This window comes from Psittacula echo, assembly GCF_963264785.1.
Source record: "Psittacula echo genome assembly, chromosome: 1".
Taxonomy (NCBI): Eukaryota; Metazoa; Chordata; class Aves; order Psittaciformes; family Psittacidae; genus Psittacula; species Psittacula echo.
This window is the reverse complement of record NC_137735.1, coordinates 127,478,771-127,493,066: the sequence shown is the minus strand read 5'-3', so window position 1 is coordinate 127,493,066 and position 14,296 is coordinate 127,478,771. Positions and strand designations below refer to the sequence as shown.

Sequence of the window (14,296 nt, the reverse complement as noted above, 5' to 3'; positions counted from 1 at the left end):
CATGTGCATCTTCATAAGGAAGGCCCAGCTGACTGAGAGAGACAGACCTTGCACCATGAACGCCAACATGTGGGTCCCCTCCTGCAACAAAGTCTTCCTTCTTGCTCTGCAGAGGCCAAGAAATAGTTAGAAGGGCTGGTTTCTATGGCAGAGCAAAGGCAGGAGGGGAAAGTCAGCCATTTGCAAGTTGCCAGCAGAAACAGGGCTCTCCTATGGTCATACAGAATTTTTAAAAATTAAGCAACAAGCCTGAGACATGGAATAAATCAAAGGGAAAACAAACTTGTTCTAGGGCTTTTGCTAGCATTCCTAATTGTGGAAAGAAATGAGAAAACTGACAAGTGGAATCTCTTTGATACGACTGCATTAAAGGATAATTTCCATTACCTGGATGCATGATATAACTCCTAATGAAAGGTGTGTCCTGAAGGGCAGAATTTGGCCTTATGTGACTCTAATGAACCCAACATCTTTAGCAGGCTTCTCAAATACTCCTTTGTTCTGCAAAGTGCTTTACTATACTGTTTACGTGAAAGAAGCTGTACAAAAATATGAGTCAGATTAAATGCTCTAGGGCCAGATTTCACCTGACCTTCCCATGATACCCTAGTAAAAATTTCAAGGAAGGTCTTGTACAGGGAGTATTTTTTTCACTGCATGAAGCAGTGGGTCTGCTCCTTCACTAGGAAGGAAGGAAGGACATGGGTCTAGCTTCTCTCTGCACTGGAGGAGATACTGAAAAGTTGCGATCATCTGCATATTTCCCCCACATAGCACAGCTAGGGAAGAGTAGTGCCCAAGGTGTAGACTCACCTTTCAATATCTAACTTACACAAGGATTCCCTTCAAAATCAAATGAAGCTTTTAATGAATCACAATGCTCTCCTGTGCCAAGCAGGATAACTGAGAGCTTCACTTCTCTTACAGTACACATGCATTTGTTTTTAGCATTTCCTGCAGTTGTCCTGATACCACTTTATACTACATCTACTTCTTAAAGACAAATCTGCTTAGATCCCTGGAGGACAAATTTCAAGACAAACAGAACAGGCACCAGGCCTAGGAGGACCTATAGTTGACTTGCAGCACTCCGGAAGAACTGCTGGTAGGTGTGAGCTCGGTTCAACAGCAGTGCAAAACAGATTAGGAGCGTGACAGTAAGACAGACTTTGGAGGTGCTGTGTGATCCCTGGGAGTGAAAAGTATTTTGGGGGTGATTTTTAATTTATTGACAGAACTCTTTAAATGTGCATGGTAGAGAAGGGGATACATTTTCTGCAGATCAGTTATTAAATTCAGGTTCTGATTTACATGGACATTCATTACAAAGGACTGTTAACTTGTAGATATGGCCAGAGTCCTCTTAGTGGCAAACCTGACAGAGACTGAAGCTAGAGCTCTGTATCACCACTCCTCACAATCACTAACAGCCCACTTAAAGCAGCTTTAAAGCTACTGACTACATGACCATAAGGCCAGGCATAAGGAAATGCTATTGCACAGCACACTCTGTAGCTGCTGGCTCTGATCCGGTTGGGCTACCCCAGCTGGCTCATGCCCTTGTGCCTGGCTTTGGGAGCCCAGCCTGGGAAACCCTCTGCTGTGCCTTGTGCTTTCCTGGGCACTGAGGAAGGCAACCATATAGACCTCCATGGCATCAAGGCCCTCACAGCAATGTCTCCGGACACACACCCCACACATTGCCTTGGTCCTCCCTGGAGAGGTCCTGATGTGATCTCTCAGCAGCCTGATCTCGCAGTGAGCACAACTTGTCTGCAAGTGAGGGATGGATGTGTGGCACTAAATCCTGAGACCACGTCAGGCACCTGATCTGGTGCCTCCTCACTTGGCCACTAAGGATTACTAACATTTAAACATCCAAAAGAGATTACAGTGCCAAATGGGGATCAGTAGATTGCCTCTGAATTTTGGCTTTGACCTTCCCTGTAACTCTGTATCTTACATGGTGTTTCTACTGTCAACAGTAACACAAATGGAGGCACCTATTTCAACTCTCCCATGTATTAGAAGCCAGCACTATTTGTTTGTGAACACTTCCTCACATCTTTCAGTTGAGAAAACCACATGAAAAGCCACATATGATACCCAGTTTAAACACAAAAGGTCACAGATTTTTTTTTTCTGAGAACTACTTTGAGAAATCTTTCTGAAATAAATGCAGTATAACGCAGTGAGGTAGATGACACTAAGCTGTTTACTTTAGAAGATGGATGAGCAGTAGGAAGGGAAATGAGTACAAGATCGAGAAAAGAACAGAAAAGAGATAGTGAAAATCCAATATGCAAAAAACACTCAGGAACTGAGAAGAAGGAAATGTGTACAAAGACGTAGACTTGCAGGACTCAAACAGCAACAGTAATACGACAAAGTGCTATAAATAAGAGATGGAACCAAGGGTTTTAAAGGGAAAATATATAATCCAAAAAGCAAGAGAGAGAAATAGATTTCTTTTTTTCCCTATAACTTGTCTTCACGATGATAAAACTGCAACAATTCAGTACATAGCATCAGTGGCAAACCTTACCCTGAGATTTCAAGGAGTTTCAGACATATAGTCAGATTTCAACTGTACTACAGTTGAACAACTTCCAACACATGCACAGGTCAGAGGTCCACAAATGAGTATCAAAAGCACCAGGTACCCTCCAACACCCCCAGTACAATGGTTCTGGATGCTGGGGGTATATGCAAGGAATGGACCACAGAGGTTAAAGCTCACTTGCCCTTCTGTCTGTGCAATGTCTCCCATCTGTGTCAAAGGCAGAATACAGGACCAGACAGATTGCTGGTCTGACTGCCTAGGGCATTCTTATGTGCTTGTGCTCTTAAATCCTTTCAGAAATATTGTATTAGATGACAGAGTAAACTTCAATCTAAACTCATAACCCCAGACCCTGTTGTAGCATCCTACTTCACAAACGTACGGGGGGCATTCAGGAAAGCTGCTGTTGCACTTTGGCAAGAGAACTGCAGGATAGCCGCAACAGGCCACACTGCCAACTTGTCTTCTGGTTCAGAGGAATCCTTTCAACAGATGGATATCTTGACTGATCACAGGGCAAACCTTGTGGGCACAATACAGAACATGTAGACCGGAGAAACCTGGAAGAAATATTAGATCACTGTGACTGGGCAAAAGAAAGAGATAAATCTTTCAGTACTTGAAATCCAACAGCCGGTTTCTTGCACCCCTTTTGGCTATCATTATAAATCTGAAGATTCCTGCTCTGCTCAAAAAAGCTGCTGGTTAATATATATGCAGGTTTGATACAGGGCTTTTTCCTTTGCATTGCTGAGTATCTTTGATTCTCATGTTAATACTTTATCAGCCAGTAGGAAAAGCGCCGGCACCATTTTGCACTTGGCCCACAGGTTCCAGTGTGAGTACTCATCATCTCCTACCACTGCACCCAGTAATTATCTTTGGGATAATTAGCATATGTATCCTGGAGATCTCCATCAAGACTCTTCTTTCTATTGTGGACTGTAACTATTAGGTTGGATCTCTGGCTGGTATGAACTGGCGTAGCACCCTTAATTAATATCTTTTCCTCTCCTTTTGAGCTGGGAGGAAGCCTTAGGAATAGATGTTGTTAAGGGATATTCACAGCAGCTGTGAGCTGAAGACTTGAGTCACTTAAAATCTGATTATGCATTCCTTGTGCACTCAGAGCTCTAAAAGTTTTAGCTTGGTTGTAAATACGAGATCAGACCCCTGTCTTGTTTAAATGGAGGGCTATATGGTGCATAGAACGCAGTTAGTGTTAAACTGCTAAACTTTGCACTGATAGAAACATGTTTTAAAGAATGAACAAATTATGTTCAGACCTTAAAGCCTTCCAGCCAATATTTATGATGAAAAAGTGCTTGGTCTGCCATCTTTCTCATTTTAATCAGTATAATGACAATGGATTAGTTTGTATCATTTAAACAAGTTCACATATCGTCATCTTGCAACCAAAATACCAGTAACACTTCATGGATCTATCTCAGCTTGAGAACAGCTGAGGTTATTATTATTCCTCTTTCTCTGTTGTAGCTATGGCCTATTTCATGTTTGCTGCTGAAACACAACTACAGTCTACTGTGGCAGCAGACCCATGCGCAACCTGAGGAGCCGGCTGTGGGAACAGGGAAGTCAAGTCCCCACTTCCTTTCAGTGATAAAAGCCTCAGGATAAAACGCCTGTAAAGCTGAGTGCTTCTGAATGAGCCGTTCAGAGGAGTGGAAGCAGGCTGGGATTGAAGTCTAACTATTTATCTCTTCCTACAGCAGATTTGTGAGTGTTGGCTCTGGGAAGAGGAGAGGCTTCAGAAGCCATCAATGTTCACAAACCACAATGTCAGAGCAGATGCATTATGGCCTTTCTGTGGCAACATGTTGTCTTTGTAAAAAGTGCAGTAGCTTCTGCCTACAGATAAACACTCACAACATGCATCTCTCAAATTGTGGGGAATCTTAGTAATAACAATGGGGTTTCTGTAGCTCATAACATTTCTCTGGATTAAAGTATGGTACGAATTTTAATTATAATGACAATTCCAGGACAGCTACTTTTTTAGGCACACAATTATTTTGGTTAACTTTTCCTCTGCAAATGAGTACCACTAGTAATAGCTAACATGTTGTTACAATCCTCTTGTGACCTTTGTCATCACATAAATTTATACAAAATAGTCACTATTATTATTATTACATAGTCCTATATAATAATTATATATGCTATATGGATGTGTATGTATTATGTTGTTAAAATACTGTGTGCTGTATAAATAAACAGCAAATATTAGTATACATGTATGCGCTTTGATACATACATGCAGAGAGTGATGGATACTTTGACATAAGGTATAATATTTTGAGTCACATATAAACAAAGAAAAGAAAAGGAGCTATGTTAGTTCAAACTAAATTTCCTGGATACAGAACAAGAGAGATCTAAATAAAAGCAGCATATAAAAAATAGATTCTGATGGCAAGTCAGTGCTATAGATATTATATCAATGTTCAGATTGTTAGTAATAAAGTATTTTTGAGGACAGGTTAACATAAAACTACCCAAAAAGAAAAATCATAAATCAAACTATATTTTTTCTTTCCCTCATAGAATGACTTTGATTTTTACTGTATTCAAATAGATCTCAACATCCAGGAACGGCCGTCAGGCCAACTTGTTATTCATGGGGAAATAGAACTTGTCTTTCAGTAAATGAAACAAGAACATCTGATATTGCCAGTATAATATCAGCACCTTCTATTTCATTTGGATGCAAATAATCTCTAAGTACAGTAAGGCCCCAAGAAACCAATCTTTTCCTAGTTTCATGCAGCAGAAATAGATGTCATTTACTGGAATAGTGACCTCACTTATGTGGGACAGACCTTCCAGCTGGAGTTTCCAAGCACCCCAACATTTCTGCTTTGCCAAGCTTCCTATAAGGTATATATCCATTTCCTGTGCTGGCAGATACATGAGCTGTGCTTTCCAGGTGTAGTGGCACAGGGTGCAGAGCCTCTGCACTTGAGCAGGAGGCAAATTACAGGACATTTATATGAAGATCTAGGTGACACATGCAGGAGGACAAAATGGTGGATGTGCAAAAAGGAGCAAGCACACATTGAAGATGTGAAGCTGAGAAGCAAAGAGGGTCATCTTCAAAACACCCCTTATCAACAGCACACAGAAAGGACAACCACAAGGTCTCCAGCTCCCGTGGAGTTAGTAGCCAGTTCTGAATCTGTTTCGCAGCCCTGTGAAGCTTAGAAGCTCCTCACTCCCTTTATCTGCTCTGGTCATGACTGCAAGCAGGAGGATGGCGGCTTGGTTCAAAAGGGTGCTTAACTGGGGAGTGAAGATACCTACTGGGATGCCTCTGCTGAGTGTGACATCTTTCTAGTCCCACCCTCAGCTGCAGGTAGCTGTTGCTGGCACTAGCCAACACCCAGGCATAAATAAATGTCCTTTACTGTCTCTGCATGAGATATTCAAGCGCAGAAATAGGCAGGTAACCCCCCTAGCCTATAAAACTGCTATGAATGTATTGACATTTAATTATTGTAACTTAATCAAGATTTGTAAATACATTAGAATGAGTGATACACTCGGTGACAATTAAAACAAGAGGATGACACAGCACTGAGTTGATATTCACCAAAGATATTTCTTGATGATCTGAAAACCCGCACCTATCTACTGCTGATGCTTGAGGCAAATTATTTCTGTAAGCTCAAACAATTAGAGATACCCTTCTGAATGATGTTTATCTAATGCTGCTTTCTTCACAGTAAAGATTGTTAATGCAGCAGTTGAGCAACTCCAGGAAGGCACAGTTATCCTGAGATAATCAGGAGCCTGAGGGCTCAGAGGCAGTCATCTGTGTTCTCTGCCCCAATTTCATCAGTATATTAAATTAAAAAAAAATCTGTATGTTAATACCTCATGAAGGTCAAACATTTCATTGCAAAGAAGTGTGGAAATTCAAAAATAGGATTCCCAGAGCAATCCTAGCTGTTATGTTTACATGGCAGATATGGTGCATTTCCCCAAATATTTTTACTTCTGTCACTCAAACCTATTAGAAATGTGGACAAATCATTAGGAAACTGATGTCTCAAAAACTGCTTATTTATTTGCCTCCTTGTATGTGCTTATGAAGTGTGTCGGTAAGCAGATAAGCAATTAGTTTCACTTCACTTTGGACATGTATTTAACAACATTCTTTAGTGAAATTTGTAATTTGTTTATATATTATGAGATTGCATATATAGGAGGGCAGAATTAAGGTTGATCTTCCCATCTTACAACTTTCATGTGACTACATGGAATCTGTGTTATGTGATACTGGTACCAAATCACAGGACACTGGGCATATGGTATGTTTTTTTAGCTATAAAGACAGTTTCCACATAGGTTCAGCTGGCAAGCTTCTTGCTATGGATATAATCTGAAAGAAAATGGGGGTGAGATTTACTAACAGTGTTTAGCTTTCCTGATTATGGGCCAAGCTGCCTTGGAAATAATACTAATAAACCTGAAATGAGCTGTAACAAGCTGACAAGCACCCATATGCCTGAATGGTTCATGACTCTGTTGTGAACAGGTAGCTTATTACAGAGCTTTTCAAAAATACATATCCAGAGTGTAACTTGGCCAAGTACACACACAGCTTTTCAACATGGGTGTCATGAACGTATGCATGTGGCAAGGAGTCATGATTGACTGTCCTCCCTCCACTGCTATCATAAAGAGCCATCTGATCACACTCTGGCTAGATGGGCAGAAATCCTGAGTATGGAAAATGCTGAGTATTACCAGCCCAGTGAACTGATGACACTCAGTGTTCTCTGTACATTAAATAATGTGGGCAGCTCTGCTTACTTTCTGAAGTCCATGTGCCTGTATACTGTAATCGCCACACATGCAGCCTTCACAAGGAGCCTAAGCCATGCGCAGAATGTTCCTGGGAATTAAAGTCTGATGTTATGCCTGAAACAGGGCAGACACAGGGAAAGCAGGACACAGGCCAATCTGGGAAAGCCTGAAACACCTCAGAACTTCTTCTATAAAAGGAAGGATTCCCTCCTGAGGGCTTCTCCTCCATTACTGAATGCCCAAAGACAGGAAAAAAGAAAGAAACAGAAATAACCCACCATCAGAAAAACCCCACTTAAATGATAAAAAGCTATTTACAAAAACTGGCTATACAATGACTGTTATCTCCAAAGCACTGCTCTTTCTCTGAACCCACTGTTATGTACCAAAATCATTAAATAACATGGTGCTAATGTAAGAATGTTTTCAGGGGAAAAAAAAAAAAAGCCTAAAGGCTACAGACCTTCCTCTTTATATAACTGAAGGAGCATAAAGAAATAAAATAAGAGTAAATGCTGATCTCGGAACACAAATTTCAGTATTGTAGTGGATGAAAGGAAGTGTAAAGACTATCTTGAGGTTGATTACATCACACATCCCCACCCCAGAACTAACTTGCGATCTTTAAACTGCTGTGTTAAAACAAAAATGCAGGCAAGATAAAAGACAAAGAAGAAGGGGGAGGGGGAAAGTTGCTGTTTTATAAAATAACAGAATGATATATAATAAAGCTTAGATGCAGTTATACTAATTAGAGAAAGACAGCATAAAATCCATTACTGCAATTCTTTGAAATCTGAAACTACCATAATTTGTCCATTTCTTAAGGAAAAGGAAGAATGGAAGGAAAACAAAAATGTAGAAAACAAGAGTTATGAAAAGCAGCGAGCAAACCTAACAACTGGCAAAACCATTTAAAAATAGAATTTTTATTTTATGTTACATCATTAAAATCATGGCCCTGAGTATTCTTTCACTTGAACTAAATTTGGAAATGCCACATAGCACACACAAACAGTCTACACAACTAGTGTAGCCAGTGGAGTATCACCTTAGCGCATGAAACACAGCACCAGGGCAAGAGGACTATCACCTTCACACAAGGAAATGCAACACCAGGAAACAGCTTCCATTTCGTCCCTATCTTTGGTAGTGATTCAAAGGGCTCCTCTTCACTCAGCCTCTTCTGAATGTTAAAATCCTGTCTAGAGCTCAAATTAGAATGAATTTTATGCTGCGTGAGGTTGGAATAGAAGACTGTGTAGTGCAGAGGTACTTAAAAAGCTTGGGACATTGAAGCAAGTCTGAATTTGTAAGAAATGTTTGGAGAGGGCACCATTTTCACTCCAAATGTGTATTTTTATTGATTAGAATTGAGTATAACAACACAGACATCTCATGGGAATAGGATATTATGAAATCTTCAATTTGAAGTTCAGCAGAACTGCATAGTATAAGTAGTAGTAAAATGAAAGGACTCATAAAACAAATCTATTATACAAATACTTTATTCAGACCCTCAGGCAGTTAAGGAACAAGAAAGGATTTGACCCAGAGTACTTCTGAAAATGACAGCAGAAAGGGGTAAATTGGTTGTAAGGCCTGCTAGATGATAAACCACCACAAAAGATGGGCTAAAATGAACCAAGCAAGCTGGAAAGAGTATGGTGAGAGGGAGTGAAAGGAGGCAGAATGGGGCATCAACACTGCACAGCTCTGATGCCATTGATTCTTACAGCACCCATACAACATAAAAAAAGTTGGAACTTTTTGAAACCAGACTGTGAGGCATGGCCTGTGGCAGATGTAGCAACTTACTTGGAGATGGTTTGAAAACTCATCCAAAATCAGCACACTTGTCAACATCTTCCTGTTTTTACATTTGTTATTTAAGGGATGCAAAGTTTCACTAAAATATTACTTTCCAACTATAATATAGGGCTGAGTGGTAAACACTTTAATGAAATGACTGTTAGAGGGGTTTCCCATTTATGGACTTGTTAAGACAGAAGTATAACAAATTTTTATCAGCTAAAAAATCCCACAATGCATTCTTTCTGGGGGAGCGGGGGAAATGGGAAAAAAATAAATACCCTGCTTTTTGGCTAGCTTTAAAAGGCAAGGAATATGTATAACCCTTGGTGTAGGCTTTAACTATCCCTATTAAGACCTCTCTCCTGATTGTCACTGCAGCAACTGCTTCCACGGCCAGAGGAAAAACATGGCAGAATAAGGCCGTATCTACAAAGAAAGCTAAGGAGAAAATGATATAACAAAGTTATGAAATAATTTTTCCTTTCTGTGCTGTACATTTTGTTCTTCTAACCAAACTGAGTACCAAAAGTAACGAACTGCTACTGTAACTATTTCCCAGTGAATGCTTTTGGCCAATTGTGTTAATTAAGGCTTTATTCTGAAGTGGATAGAAAGAAAAGCAAGTGAAGAAAAATCCTATCTATATCTCCATTTCAGTGCAAATTGCTATGTTAATTAGGATATAATTCTGCTGCTGGGGAAAACGGGACAGAAAACACTGAGTATTTCTAAACCTGTCATCATTAAATATACTTGCTCCTGTCTTAATATTGACATAAACCAGAAGTGAATATATACTTTAAATGCAAGTATTGCTAAATGTTGCACATTTTTCAAGGGCTGAATAGAAGTCCTGGTATAAAGCTCATTAAAATAAACAGTAACTTTTATTCTGTCTCCAGCAGAGTCTGAATACAAAAGAAAGGTATGATAGTTAAAATATTGGTACTGACATTCAGTTGTAATTATAAATACTCTTTTCCCAAGCCAAATCTCTGTACTTTCACATTCATAGTAAAGCAGAGTCAAAAGTACCCACTTCCCATGTACTTGGGAAGTCCTGTACACAGGACTACCACTACGGCCCCAGTGCTGCCTTTGCTCAGGCTATTCTGTTTTGTTCAATGCACTAATCTGGTAACATCTGGTAACACAGTGAAGAAAGACATTCTCAGGAAGACTGCAGAATTATAAATGGGGGAAACTAAGTGTTACCTTAGAAAGTTATATTGCCACGTTGTCTAAACTGTGAATGGATCAGTCATCACTGTCAGGTAACCCCCACTGCACCCAGTCCTTTTATGGAAGACTTTGAAGCCAGGTCTCACAAGAGCTGATGAATAATGATTCAGAAGGTAGTAACCTTCTTTCTCCATCATGTGCTGCTAAAAGTGTTGTCCTGGAAAAGCAGGAAAGCAAAACTTGTGAAGCTTTGAAATTGTTAAAATGTGTGACTTCTTTTTGTTTGTGGGGGTTTTGTTGTGGTTGTTGTTTTTGTTTTTTGGTTTTGTTTGTTTGTTTGTTTTTTGTTTTGTGGGAGAGAATTTTTCACCCATATCCTGGACAGATTCTGCTCCAGGTAATTACATTCCCTCTCTAGTTCCAATTGGATGCATTAGTCTTCATTTACTCTTTTAAAACATGTTGCTGTGACAATCTTGTTCCTTATCTGATCAGCTGGTTGTCCAGTGCAATTTGAAAGACCGCTTCAACACAGGCTAAAATAAAGTAGGCTTCCCCTTTCACCAAATTAATCCTTATTTTTAAGAGTTTAAATTCCAGGGCTCAGGGCATTTTCTTGGATCTCTTTACAACTCAAAGTACTGTGCTTTCACAACAGCCATGTTGTGAAACAGCTATTCCTTGCTTTATCCGAAGTAACTGCAGTGATATAAAAGTAGTCTCTCAAGGACAGGAAAAACAAATTAAAAAATTAGACCCCTATAAATAAATGCTAACATTTGCAATTTAAACTGCAGGCGTGTCCATTGCCTGTTCTCCCCTGGCTTAGTAACAAAGGCAAATTTTGCTCCTCAAAGCAGTTATCACAGAGTAGGGAGGGAGACAAATCTCAAGGGAAGGCTGTATTAATATGAACAAATAGTAGGATTTGGGCCAACAGCCCAGTAAGAGATATTGGCAGATAAACTGGAAGAGTCATGGAACATTCCTGAGAGATAGGAAAAAGCATTAATTCAAGATAGTTTGGAGGAGGAAAAGGAGCAGTGACTGGGGGTTCTCCTCAACAATGAGGTAAATATATGGAAAGTGAAAAACTTCAGGGGGACGAAATCTTGGTGTTAAGTTTCAGTCAAGCTTGTGATTAAGCCCCTGTTTAAACAATTTTGATTAGTAAATGGCAATACATCAAGAAGATGCAGTGAAGAGAGGTTAAGAAGCAGAACTGCATAATGAAAGCTATGTCAGAAGTGAAGATGATGAGCTAGTAGAACTGATAATTATCAGTGTAAAAATCTCAGGCTGAAGCTGCTTCAATAGATATGAAGACACAGAGAAGTTGCATTGAGCGTGCAGGGGAAGACATGTCTCTGAAATACCTGAAGGAGTTATGCAGGCAGGCAGGTATTCCCACTCTACACGACTAAATCTTCTGAGTATGGAGAACTACCAAATGACAGTCACATTGAAGGATAAAGAATGATAAAAATATCTCATGTATCAATATCTGAAAAATAACAGACATTTTTTCTTCAGTGTTGGAGATGTCTCCTTATTGCTTTCATGATCCAAAGCATATTCTGATCTAGTAAATACTCTCCTGATGGAACAACTGAGTCTCTGAGCTAAGAATCGACCCTTTCAGTCCATTCACCAGAAAAAACAAGAACTCTGCTTCCCCTCTGAAAGCAAAGCATCCTCCAGATTAAACAAATGACATTTCCCTTCAGGACAAATTTCTAGAGAAGTTCACAGCTATCTGGCATACAGCCAGCACAACATTCCCTGGCACCACATGCCCATTAAACTTCAGAGTTTGCTGGCATGAGCCAGCTCTGCATTCTGTCCCAGAGATGGCTGTATTTCAGCAGTAACGAAACTGCAATACACATAGAGCCACATTCTTTGCTCCAACACCCATGCAGCCCCAGCGAAAACAATGCTGGCAAAGTTAGAAAAATTATATGGAGGTGACCAAAGGCCACTCTGTCAAGCTTTTACTAAAGCATCATTTAAAAAAATACTCCTTTGTTTTCCCTGAATAATCTAGCAATTCCTCCTTGCCCCTCACTAATTCCACATAACTTTTGAACAAGATCTGTTAGTATTTTTCTCCACTTCTTCCATCAGAGGGGATCTTCTGTGTTCCCTTGTAGCTGTTCCTCACAACAACCATGACATTATCAGACAGCCTACTGTGTTAGTGATGAGCGGGCTGAATTACTTTCAGTTAAACACTGGTCATTGAAATAAGAGAGTTCTGAAATACAGGCAGGCAACTGGTAAAATGGGAGACAGAAGTTACAGCTCAAAGGACAAGAGGTACAGTGCTGTGGAAAGGTCTATTTGTCATTAAGGTTTATGGACATAAGCAGGTCTCTTGTGGTTTTTTCATTTGGAGTAGGCAGTTGGGTATTTGACCTCCTTTTAAAAACTTCAGATCAATGCTGGGCACAGCAGGTCCACTAAGAAATGCTGATGTGTCTGTGTTGTTCCCATTCAACACAACAGCACTTTGGCCCTGTCTCCTCCATTTCTTCGGTAGTCCCAGTTCTCTGGGGCCTGGCTCTGCCATAGGGGCACCTCTGCACTGGCACGGTTGCCTGAGTGACCATCAGTAAGTGGCTCAGGCACATATGAAATGCTTAGCAAGCTGAGCAAAACAAACCCTGTGGAGCACAGGGTGAGTATGCTTAACAAACATACCAATTTCTATTCACCAGTCACACTGATAAGAGTAAAGCTGGGTTAAGAATTGCGCTGAGGATTAACCAGATGATTCATAGGAAAACCCAAACTTAAGGGCCCAATTTACATCCAACGTATGTGGCTGAGAGACTTCAGAAAAAGGAACGCAGGATGCTCAGAATGGATCCTAATTGCCTATTTCTTGGTAGAGCGATAAATCTCCAAGCATGTCTACACTAAGTAAACCATATGTGTATATTCATGTATACACACTTCTTTTAAAATACTGAGTTTCAGATTCCCCTGTATGAAACTCAAAACACCAAGATCTGCTCACGACAGATTCCCTCCGACTCCCAAAGGTCCCTTCCTGTTTTCTTGTTATATAGCAAAGAGCAGTATTTGCCCTGCTGCCTATAAAACACAGGGCAATTAAAGGCACACTGTAAAATATTATTACAGTAATGACACACATCTGTTCCCAGACCAGCGCTTGTTATTTGTGATTAATCCAGTCCACTGAAGAAAGTTGTGAAGGCAGAGGACGTATTTCTGGGTGCTGAGAATAATTTATACTGACAGAAAAGACTGAAGAAATAAACATCTTTCTATCTGATGAGTAAACACGTTATACAGCTAATAATTGAATTAGATGCCCTTATGATTTTTACTTGAGAAGCTGTATTTTATCTATTTTGACATCTCTCATTAATGATTTTTGCCCCACAACGGACAACTCACTGAGAAAGGACTTGTTTCTGTGCACTTGATTTCGCACAACCCGAGCTCTCTTGCATTATCCATCATTTACAAGGAAGGATTCATTATCAAAGTGCTGCACAAGGGTTTAAGCTGTAAAACGCCAAGAGACTTGTCTGGACTTTGGAGGGGATTTTATGACGTCTGGGACTTGGGAGCAACACTCTAAAAGAAAAATATTTTTTAAAGGTGTCACTTTCTGGATGCCTTGGATCTAGATGAAACTCCTCTTACCAAGCACAGTTCACTGCAGTGGTCATTCTTTTGGCTCCATTTGCTCTGAGCGCTAACATCTCTCACACATTCATTCGAAGCTGTACAGTCTCCAAACATTTATAGCAAGGCACTCTCCATCATGCAACTTGGGGAAATGTAATCTCTCTCTTTATCCCTCGTCTATCTCTGTCCTACAAACACAGAAAGCCTGTGCTTCCTCCACACCCACTCTCCTTGCCAGAAGCC

The 14,296-nt window shown here is 40.2% G+C and overlaps 1 protein-coding gene across 1 annotated transcript in view; it reads right to left on the bottom strand.

Moving 5' to 3' along the window:
• Positions 1-14,296, bottom strand: part of MDM1 (Mdm1 nuclear protein) — a gene marked incomplete at its 5' end in the record, with an annotated part of 105,465 nt that overhangs the window by 90,602 nt on the left and 567 nt on the right. The window lies entirely within an intron of this gene.